Here is a 10,421-nt window from a genome sequence, read left to right on the forward strand (position 1 = left end):
TAATAATAATAATAATAATGATGATGATGATGATGATGATGATGATGATGATGATAAATGTGCTTCAGTCTGTGTTCCAACACCACCAGCTCTGACATGGGTGGATCACTTTCTTTAGGATAAAGTCCATCATAAAAACTACTTCCATATTTTTCCACTGTTGCTATTGCTGATCACAACTCCCTCCATTCTTACTTCCCCACTACCATACACAATATTTTTCTCTCTCCTTTCACTCTGTCCCTCTTCTTAAATGTGCTGTAGAGTAGCTGAGTGGCACAGCAACTGATAACAGGCCCTGGGGTCAAGAGGCCATGAGCTCACATACCACCCCTTAAGGCCCAGAAACCACCCAGCCCTGTGGTTCTGGACAGGCCATCCAATCCCAGCCCCTTGCAAGAAGTAAAGAAGAAAATGTGTTATATATGACCATTCCCCCACCGTACATCCTCTACTCCATCACTCACATCCCCCCTTCCCCTGTCCCCTTTCTCTCCTTCTTATGCTAGATGTCTATATCCCATTGAGTATATATGTTGTTTCCTCTCCAAGCCACCTCTGATGAGAGTGAAGGTTCCTTCATTCCCCCTCACCTTCCCCCTTTCATATCATTGCAATAGCTCATTGAAATAAAAAAATCTTATTATATGAAATATCTTGGCCTATTCCACCTCCTTTCTCTTGCTTCCATTACATTTCCCTTTTAACAATTGACTCCATTTTTACAATATATTATATCTTCAAATTCAGTTCTTTCCCCTGTGCTTCATCTATAAAAGCTCCTTCTTCCTGCTCTATTAAATGAGAAGTTTCTTGTGAGTATTATCAGTATCATTTTTCTATGCAGGAATACATGTAGTTCATCACCATTAAGTCCCTCATATTTTACCCTTCTCCTCCACTCTCTATGCTTCATCTGAGTCCTGTATTTGAAGATCAAACTTTCTGTTCAGCTCTGGCTATTTTAAGAGGAATATTTGAAATTCCACTGGTTCATTCAAAGTCCATCTTTTTCCCTGGAAGAGAATGTTCATTTTTGCTGGGTAGTTGATTCTCGGTTGCATTCCAAGCTCTTTTGTCTTCTGGAATATTATATTCCAAGCCCTACGAGCCTTTAATGTAGGTGCTGCTAAGTCCTGTGTGATCCTGACTGCAGCTCCACAATATTTGAATTGTGTCCTTCTGGCTGCTTGTAATATTTTCTCTTTGACTTGGGAGTTCTGGAACTTGGCTATAATATTCCTGGGGGGTTGTTTTTTTTTTTTTTGGATCTTTTTCCGGGGAAGATCAGTGGATTCTCTCAATTTCTATTTTGCCCTCTGCTTCTAGGATATCTGGACAATTTTCCTATAGGAATTCTTTAAAAATGATGTCAAGGCTCTTTTCCTGATCATGACTTTCAGGTATTCCAATAATTTTTAAATTAACTTTCCTGAATCTGTTTTCCATATCAGTTGTTTTTTCAATGAGATGTTTCACATTTTCTAATTTTTCATTCTTTTGGTTTTGAAGTATTGTGTCAGCATCTTCCTTCAGCTCCATTCTAGATATGAAGGATTTGTTTTCCTGGCCAATTCTGCTTTTTAAAGCATTCTTCTCCTCAATAACTTTTTGAACTGTATTATCCATTTGACCTATGCTGGCTTTTAACATGCTATTTTCTTTTGAAGTATTGTGTCCTGACTTCTCATAAAGTCAGCAGCTTCCTTCAGCTCCATTCTAGATATGAAGGATTTGTTTTCCTAGCCAATTCTGCTTTTTAAAGCATTCTTCTCCTCAATAACTTTTTTGAACTGTATTATCCATTTGACCTATGCTGGCTTTTAACATGCTATTTTCTTCAGTATTTTTTGGATCTCCTTGACTAAGCTGCTTTTTCATGTTTTTCCTTCATCTCTCTCATTTCTTTTCACATTTTTTCTTCTATCTCCCTCACTTGATTTTCAAAATAGTTTTTGAGCTCTGTCATAGCCTGAATCCAATTTCCATTTTTTTTTCTTGCAGTCTTTAGATGCAGGAGCTTGTACTTCCTTATCTTCAGATTGAATATTTTGATCCTTCTTGGGATCATATACAAAGTATTTCTCAATGGTGTTCTTTTTTCTCTGTTCACTCATTTCTCCAGCATGTGCCTGGTCTTGGGGTGCTTACTGAGCTTTTGAGTATTATTGGGACATCCCCCTCCCACAAGGGTCTCAGTGTGTGAATCTCTGTCTTCCCTCCTGGTCTGTGTATGACCACAAGTGCACCCCTCTGCCACGGGGCTGAGGTGGGGGAGCCCTGCTGTTCTATGGGGGGGGCCTAGACTGTGATCAGGACCTGAATGTGGTCAGAGCCCCAGAGTCCTGTTCCAGGGACAGAGGACAGAACTTGGAAGTCTTTTTCCACTCCCCTACCTAGGCTGAGCACTCAAGCCTAGGGTCTCCTGCTTACCAGCTCTTCCTGCTTCTGGTTCCTGGATCTGGGCTGCCTTGGTCATGCTGCTTGCTGAGTGCCCTGAGGGCTGGCTTCACATGCTCCCTCTGGCTGAGGTTCCCCAGCTGATCTTCCAAGTTGTGCCCGGTTCTCCCTGGGGTGTAGGCCAGGACACTGCCCCCACTGTCATGAGCCATGGCTCCCTGGAACCCTGGGTCTGCCTCTGGGAGGCTGAAGTTCCTTCACTCTGGCAGGCTGCCCCTCCAATCCCCACATGGAGCCAAGCCTTTTCATTATTTTCCAGGTTACCTTGGGCTGGAGAATTGCCTCACTGGATCACTCTGTGGGTTCTGTCTCTCGAAAATTTAGAGTCCTTATTTTATAAGTTTTGAGAGAGAGAGAGCACCTAAGAGAGGCTCTTCTCCTGTCACCATCTTGGCTCTACCTCAGCTTAACTCTGTTTCATTTTCCTCATTTGTAAAATGAACTGGAGAAAGAAATGGCAAATCACCAAAATCTTTGCTAAGAAAACTCCTATGAGGTGATGAAGAATTGGTCATGACTGAAAACTCAACAACAACAAAATTTTCTTTACTTGAATAGGTTATTAAGCATCATCTTCTAAGTATGTATATATATATGCCTGGAGACAAACTAAAGAGTTCTAGAGGTTTAGAATTCTAGGGTCCACTGAATAAAGATGACTGTGGGTAGGGGATTGTCTCTATTGGAGAAGATGACAACCAACAAGAAAAGGAAACTGAACTCTTGTCCTGGCTTTAGAAGTCATAAAATTTGAGTAGCATGGTGCAGACCACAAGTGCAATGAAAACTACTTAATCGCAGTCCTGATATAAGTCTAGAGTTCCCCTACAAATTCCAATGTCTTTAGGTTCATAGTGTTTTAATTCGTGTACCTTTTGGAGTTGACAAACTTAGTGGTTGCCTCTGATTACATAGTGGTTCAGTGCTGAAAGTTCATATTGCTTTGTTATGATATAGAAAACTTTTAGTGATCTTTTATTCTTTTCTTATCCTATGACAATGGGATGGGGTTAGAATGATGTATCAGCTAAAAGAACATGCGGAGTTGAGGTTTAATAATCAGCTTCTCAATAGATTGTGGGTAGTATAAATTAAGCTACTGCTTCCTGTTTTAAATCATTCTAGTAACACACTTAGAATTGTGTTTTCATATTATTTTTATGTAACAAATAAATACCTATTCCAAAGTTGAGTGATATTGTACATTGAATACCTTTTAGCCTCTCTTCCCACTCTACTTTAGGGAAAACTTGTTATGAGTCTCAGATTTACATTTTAAATAATTTTTTCTCCCAGGACACATAGGTTTAATGTGCTGTTTTAGGGCAGAAGAGCTTCCTAGTCTCTCCCTCATCAGAAGCCAGGATCTCAAGGATTTAAATATTTTGGATCATATATGACTGAATTCAGAGTAATAAGATCACTTTGTGGAGAAAGGAGTGGATATTAGTTATCCAGTCCCTTTTAAATTCATCTCTATTTCATTCAGGTTAGATTAGCAAAGTTGTCAAAATGAATGTACATTGAGCCAAAAGTCCGAAATTTGCAACTAATATTTAACTCAATATCTGAGCTGAATGATTATGAACCAATTAAGTGTTCATACATATGTGAGACACATACACACACATTATTATATCTAGTTCAATGAAAGATGATGGGGATTGGGAAAAATGAAGACTCTATTTCCCTATTCTGGAAGATGTGTTAATTATTAATATTTTGTGGCATATTATTCTCTTCATTTGTTTTAATCTTCTTTATGTTTTTGGAGTATTGTTAGTAATGATAATCTTTTTAAAAGCCTAAAGAAGGATTGTCTATTAACTTCAGAGACAGTCTGGAAGAGGAAAAGTTAAAATCTACTTTTCCATGGATAGAAAGCTGAGAATGAAAAATTCAGTCCTAGAAAGGGAAGGGAGTTAGTGACTTAAGATTCATTGGTAGTAGATTAGTAGGGATATTACACCCTTAGAACAGTGTTCTCAGTATACACTTGTTGAAAAATTTCCTGGAAGATAAATATAGAAAATATAAAAAATATAGAAAAGTCCATTAATAGAAACAAATATGGGGAAAATATAGCAATTCTTATTTATAAATTTCCTACCACAAAAAATTGACAAATTTCCCAGCCAGATCTTTTCTAGGCAATCATTGCCTTCAACACTTGATTTTATTACCAAAATAAAAATAAAAGTGTGTTCTGGGAAAGAAATTAAGTGACTCTGATGATCTTCATTGTTATTCTGGCTGAGTTAATGAATAACTAGATATAGTATTTGCATGTATTTGGGGCATGTGACAAGTCTTGGAGATACAAATACATTTAAGAAAGAAAGTCAGCCTTCAAGAATCTCACATTCTAATTGAGGAATTCAGTTCAATAAACATAAGAACCTACTTTGAGCCAGGTACATTAAAGAGGCAAAAGACAGTCTCTGACCTCAAAAAGCTTATAATCTAATGAAGAAACCAATACTATAGGCATACTGGAAGGGTGGAGGTGATGGGAGAAAGAGTACCTGATGCCTCGATGGTCTGAAAACAGTTGGGATGTAGTAGAGAGATTTAATTCAGGGTAAAGATAAGGTGAAAGCTCAAATATTATAAATTCAACAAAGAGCTCTTTGAGTTTTTGACTTGCTGAAATCTTGGTTGTTTAGTTGTACACACAGGATGGGAGTGGAGCAGATGTCTTATCAGCTTATAACATTTCTATTTCGAAAAGCTTCCTCAAGTCAGAGTCAGAGGTCATTCCTGAGACATTGTGAATAACAATTTTACTGACCTTTTTAGATCCTGTAGCCATTTATAACCCATTAACTCAATAGAGCCCTTATTTAGCTTTCATAATAATAATAATTATGACAATAATTATATAGACTTTATATTTATTTTTTAACACATCATATATTTATTTATATTTATATAACACTTTAACATTTACAGTGTGTTTATATATATATATATATATATATATATATATAAAATTTCATTTTAGCCTCACAATAGCTATGTGAGTTAGATATTGTTTATATCTCTATTTTACAGATGAGGAAACTGAGGTTGAGGTTGAATTGACTTGTCCAGGGTTCTATTGTCTGAGACTGGATTTGAACTCAGCCCATTAGCTTAGTTAGCAATCACTTAGCTGTTAAGTAAGTGTGATTCCATTCCCAAGAAAATTCTTATAATCTAATGAGGAAGCCAATTTGAAAAATGGGATTGAAAATGAGAATAGGTAACATCAGATCCCTGACAGATTGGTTTGAGGAGTGTCACATTGTTGTCCCATTTTCAGGGTAGTAGTGGTGATGACAAAAGGGTTAATTACTTTTCCATCCAGGATTAGAATTGGAGCTAAGGTCAAGGGGAATTTGAACTTTGGGGAAAATAGAAAAATAATAATTTATATCTTCCCAGCACTGTCTCACTAGAATCCCTACTCTTTAGCAAAATAGTTCTGTCTAAGGGTCAGGAAGTTTTTGGATTTGTAGCAAATCTAAGAAAGATATCAAGTTTACACTAAGGACTAAATCCATAATTTTAGCATTGAAGTTCTCTACAGAATTAGTCTTACTCTCTTTTAGATACACATTATTGAATGCAACTAATTTTCCATTTTAGTTTATTAAGGCAATCTTTTTACTTGGTGAGGGTTTGTTTCCTGAATTCATTTCTATCCTTTTGTTTGTTTTCTGATCCTCAGAATATCACATAAACATTGTTAATAGACTCCAGAATACCTTTATTGTGCCTTTTTTTTAAAGTCATCATAAAATCTTGGGTTTTCCAAGTATGAAATTCTTTACTTAGCACACTGGGAAGATTTATTTTTTTCTCATTTAGGAGTAAATACACACAAAAAATTTTATCTCTCTTTTTTTCAGGTCTGACATACAGTTCAAGTCTCCCCGATTTTGTTGTTGTTGGCACATGGTTCAGGAAGCACCCTTTAGCCTTTAGAAAGAAGATCTGGTACTATTACTTTTCTCTCACTTCAAATCCACCAGAGAAAGGAGAAAAAACCCCAGTGTTTCAATTAGTTTAGCTTTCCTTTCCATAATTATCTCTCTTTCTGATAGGCAGGGTGCCTGCCCACTACATCTGCAGTAGCAGTTTTTTTAATGGCCTCAGTGTTTAAATGACTTCTCCTTTTATGTCAGTGATCAGCAAGCCTGATGTGTAGAGCTTGACTTTTCCATGATGTCTTTTCCTTCCCACAGAAAAAATCCTAAAATTACTGTGGATAGGATAAATTCTTAAAAGGACAAACTATACATGTGACTGGTGATTCTATCATTTCAACAGTTCAACACACTAGATGAAAAATAACAACGACTATAATTAAAGTTTTTTATTCCCTCCCCAGTTTTGTATGTCTTCCACTTAAGCTATTAGAAACAAAGGGATTGTTTTCTCTTTGGGGGGGAAAAAAAGGCCCATAATTTTAGTGAAAGAATTGCTCTCTCCAGACTTAGAGACACTAGGACTCGGTTGTCTTTCCCTTCTAATCCTGCATCCCCTTCTTTTCTAGTTGGTGATTTCTTCTTGGAACCTCCATTCTCAGGAAAGACCCAGACCAACCATCCTTCATTGTCTGACTTCATGGCACTAAACAGTTATCTCTGTCCCCTGGTTTTCCTTATTAGAATGTAAGCACAAAATAATGAAGACTAAAATTTTCAGAACTAAGAGGATATTATACACAGTAATAGCAATATTATTTTAAGAATAACTTTGAGTGAATACGTCATTTTGACTATTATAGTCACTCAAATGAACTACAAAGTACGTATAAAGGAAGATACTATCTGTATCCAGAGAAGAATTCATATGCATCTACTATACATATACAATACATGTATTTTTGTCTAATGAAAGCTGTCTCTAGGGAGGGAGAAAGGAAAGGTGAAAAAGAAAAAAAGAATTCTACATGATAATATTGTATGTTTTAAAGTAATACAAAGCTATATATGATAGATTTTGTTTCATGTGCAATCATCTTTTTAAAAAATTATGCTATAATATGGAAATGCTTGTTTTATTCCATAAATTAAGATAAACATAAATAAATATAAAAAAAGATTACAGGCTTTGTGGAAGAAAGTGGGCAAAATTCTCTCTCCTCACCCCACTTGGATGAACCAGAGATTGACCATTTTTTTTCCTGAAGTTGACAGCTTCTGGTGAGGCTCCTCACCTTTATTTTTGCGTTAATATCTTTTAACAATCCCCTAATACTGCATCATGAATTTCCTTATCATGCTTGTGTGACATGTGGACCCTTCCCCTTCTCCTTATGAAAAGCTCTGCTTTTAAGGCATATTGAGTTGTTCTATATCAACCTTTTTGCTGTAAATGCCTTCTAGTGAACTTAATGCCAGCTGCTGCACCTAGTTTCCTTCAGTGTTTCCCTTTTGCCTCTTTTTGGTGAAAAAAGAAAAGAAAAGAAAAAGAAAAGGAATGAATAGAAAAGAAGAGAATTAAAGACAAAAAAGAAGAAAGAAAAGGAAATGAAAGAAGAGAAGAGAAAAGGGGGGAAAAAAGATAGATATCTACTACAGCTCCTTGAGGGCAGAAACTTTCTTTTTTGCTTGTATTTGTAGCCCCAGAATTTAGCACATGACTTGAAGTATAGTATGTGATAATAAAGATTTATTGACTTGATTTATTTGTTGTCTCTAAAAGGGAACTGAGATGTCTTAGTTTTTCCTATGTTTCCTGGATCATAAAGTGATGTCTATTCTGTTCTTTCTTTTTGGAATGGTAGGGATTACCATAATGAAGTTTAAGAGGATCATGGTATTTGCAGATGTTTGGAAAATATTTTGATTTTAAAGGTTTGAAATAAAAGATGCAAACTTTGAAATGCCTTGAATGGGTAGGTGAATGTGAATATATTCTCCTGTTTTCCATATTTTATGAAAGTTTACATATTTTAAAAATTTTGCCAGGCAAATTAAGATTTGCTATGTCTGTACCCCCTTTCCCCAAAATTTTATATCTACTGGCTACTCATGAGACTTTATAGGATGAAAGTTTGAAATAAGTATGAAAAATACATAGTAGATGAATTGCACTGAAAGGAATAGGCCATTAATGGCATTACATAATTTTTGTAAGAGAAGATTCTACATTCCATATTGATGTGAATTATAACAATCTCTAGGAATGAGATATATCTAATGATTGACTAAACAGAAAGTTTAAAATTTTAAATATAGATCTGTGAAGAATAATTAATAAAATTTTATAGTTAATGACCTACAAACCTCATATGCATGATAATAGTCTAGTGACAAGAATCCTGAAGTGAGAATTAAAGGAATTGCTCTCAGAGATGTTATTAAAAACTGCCTTGAAGTTTCCCATCTGATTAGGTGGATGGAGAAGCAACGATTAGTAAAGTTTTCTCAAGTTCTACCCAATAGAAAGTCAATAAATATATAAATAATATCTGCTATATACTGAATACTTTGCCAAGAACTTTTCAAACATATCCTCATTTGATTCATAATGACCTTGCAAGGTATAAATGGTAATTATCCCTGTTTTACAGTTGAGAAAAATGAGACAAACAGAAGTTAAGTGACTTGCCTTGGCTTCAAGTGTGCTTGACTCTATCCAGCTGCCTAGTTGGTCTTCAAACTGATACTTTTGAATTTTACTTAAAAGCAATATAGTATAATAGCTATAGGATATTGGTCTTAGAGTCCAGAAGACCTGAGGTCAAACTCAGTTTCTATCATTTACTATCATGAATAAAATACTGAACCTCAGTTTCCTCATCTCTAAACAGTGTTAAAGCAAAAAATAATATTTACTTTATAGAGGTGATATGAAGATCAAATTAGATCCTATAAGTTAAATGCTTTGAAAATCTTAAAGTGCTATATCATATCAGCTATAATTAATATTTTTCTCTAAGATATTTTTAGACGTTAGTCAATGGCACTCAGTATTTGAATTAATGGGAAGGAAAAAATAGCAGTCTATAATAAAAAGCCTCCAAAAGAATCCTGCATTTAAACATTCTTTGAGAATCTATATTTAGATTCTAAATCTCTGACTGAAAAATCAAATCACTATCCTCAATTGGCCCAATTTTCTGGAAAAATGAAGATAATGAGGAATTTTTTATTCTCCTACTACAATGCAGTTCTAAAAGCATTTATCATTTACCTCACAGAATTGTTTTGAGGATCAAATGAGATAATATCAATAAAGTGCTTAGCATGGTACAAAGTAGAAGCTTAATAAATATTTATTGATTGATAGTAGTAGTAGCTATAAATGTTTATTTTCTTCCTTTTCCTTTCCTGTTATGTTTTAAGTCTTTCTCAAGAATATTGACACTAGACCTAGATGACTCCATCTGGTGACTTTGCAGTCTTCTCTCAATTTAATCCATTCCATTTATAAATCATAGCATCACCTTCCTGATGCCAGGGTCCTTTTTTGAGAATGAAGGTCAAGCAACAACAGCAATAACATCATCAATAATGTTATCAAGTCATTGTACTCTATGTTGGGATATAGAGACAAAGGTAAATTCACTCCCTGCTAGAATTGAGACCTTGTATCTACTAGGCTCTAATTTGAACTGAATCTTTTTATTCTTATTTTAAAAATGATATTTCATTAATGATTTCAAACAAACAAAAACCAATGGGACATTCTTTCCAGCTATTTAGTTTTTTAAATGAATTTTAAGGTATGCAACAACTTAGTCATTCCTATTGTCCTTGTTAATATTTTTGTCTATTTATTAGCATACATTTATGCATTCATTTTTCCTTTTAAATAGTCATGATAATGGATTAGTGTATTGCTGAAATTGTCCCAATCATAAACTATATGACACATGTGATATAGTATAAAGGATGCCAGAATCAGAGAGATAATATGATTGGAAAAGGAGTTAAATGAGGAATTGAGTGAGAGATGGGTATACT

At 35.1% G+C, this 10,421-nt stretch overlaps 1 protein-coding gene across 2 annotated transcripts in view; it reads left to right on the forward strand.

The window, feature by feature from the left end:
- LOC141501663 (carbonic anhydrase-related protein) overlaps positions 1–8,475 on the forward strand; it is a 170,296-nt gene extending 161,821 nt beyond the window's left edge. The window contains exons 10-11 of one of the 2 annotated variants that reach the window (XR_012472288.1): positions 6,354–6,441; positions 7,001–8,474. The gene's annotated coding sequence lies outside the window, so the exon portion shown is untranslated. Of the gene's footprint in view, positions 1–6,353 lie in introns of both variants that reach the window. The other variant, XR_012472287.1, reaches the window with a different exon arrangement.
- The last annotated feature ends 1,946 nt before the right edge of the window (positions 8,476–10,421 follow it).

The sequence above is a fragment of the Macrotis lagotis genome, chromosome X (genome assembly GCF_037893015.1).
Source record: "Macrotis lagotis isolate mMagLag1 chromosome X, bilby.v1.9.chrom.fasta, whole genome shotgun sequence".
Classification (NCBI taxonomy): Eukaryota; Metazoa; Chordata; class Mammalia; order Peramelemorphia; family Peramelidae; genus Macrotis; species Macrotis lagotis.